At 37.4% G+C, this 1,390-nt stretch overlaps 1 protein-coding gene across 1 annotated transcript in view; it reads left to right on the forward strand.

The window, feature by feature from the left end:
* cenpu (centromere protein U) overlaps nt 1-1,390 on the forward strand; it is a gene marked incomplete in the record, with an annotated part of 11,969 nt that overhangs the window by 7,539 nt on the left and 3,040 nt on the right.

Here is a 1,390-nt window from a genome sequence, read left to right on the forward strand (position 1 = left end):
TAGTAAGACCGCTAAAGTGCAAACGAAATATTTAGGTCCCCAATTAGCGGATTTGCGCTTTAGCGGGCTGGTGCCCACCACTGTATTCTGGGCTTGTGTCATATTAGCAGTGAGGGGAGGCAGGTACAGTCGTGAATGAAGAGCGTTGAGCAAAGATCATTATCAGGCAAATTAACTTCACACATGAAGTCTATCTTTGCACATCACTGAAGACGTGTATTCTACATTCAGTCATGGTGAAAATGTGAGTTTTTTTTGTAAGTGGCCTCCTGCTGCCAGTTACTGAGGAGGCGACTCCCACGACTCTTGTGTTGGTGCTTCTAGCATGCAGGTTCAGCAGTGCTTCATGGAAAAGCCTCCTCCATGAAGCAGTTTACTGGTGGGCAGGGTGTAACCTTCTGAACGTGTTCAGGCTATTTAAACTGCTATTTGGAAAATTCTTATCGTAACAGAAATTTAAAAAAAGATACTGCCTTATTGGGTTATTCGTAAACATGCGATATTGTTTAATGCTGGCCTGCCGTGCCATAAACACTCAGTGCATTTTAATTGCAGATAAAATCTTAATATCAAATATGAACAAATAATGCTCTGCTCTTCATGCACTTGAAATCATACCTGATATTCTCGTTGCCCTGTTTTCCTCCTGAGGATCTGTCATATTTTCTCCGGTGGTTTGCTGAGCCACAAAGCTGTGAGTTTTCTCCACGGGCCRTTTGGAAACAGTGAAATAAGCAAACAGGCAGAGTTTCACTTCAGGTTCTGACTTTTAGCCACATTCTTCTTGATTCCTCATCTGCAGGTAGGTGATGGAAACTATACCGCTGTTCACAGGAACCTTTTCTGATTTGGGTCAGTGTTCAAAATAGGGATGCAAGTTTTCGATTAATGGATTAATCTAAAGTTGATTGATCTTATCGCTCGACTAACCATTAATTGATAAGCAGCCGTTTTCCTAAAAACTTGACATTTCTCTTTCTATAACATGAAGGGCTAATTTTTTTACACACTAAATAAAAAAACAGTATTATTTTAACAATTCATTGTGCCAGCTGTGTGAGTAAACACTGACTGAATGAACAGAGAATGTGGATTTCTCTCACATTAATAAACTTGAACATATTTATATAATACAACAAAACAGGAATCTGTTGTTAGTTTGAAAAGAATGAAAGAATAAAATAAGTAAAACACTTAAACCACCCTGAAGATGAAAAACTCATTTAAACACAGGGTAATATTTTAAGAGAAAGAATAACTCAAAAACAAACTAGGAACATAATAAAAAATCCTGAATTATAAATCTATATATTAATTTTAAATAAAAGTTAGTGTTTTAGGGCTAGTGGGATTAATTTTTAGATTAGTGCTACCCACCACTGGTTCTGGT

This window comes from Austrofundulus limnaeus, unplaced genomic scaffold (assembly GCF_001266775.1).
Source record: "Austrofundulus limnaeus strain Quisiro unplaced genomic scaffold, Austrofundulus_limnaeus-1.0 Scaffold2161, whole genome shotgun sequence".
NCBI lineage: Eukaryota > Metazoa > Chordata > Actinopteri > Cyprinodontiformes > Rivulidae > Austrofundulus > Austrofundulus limnaeus.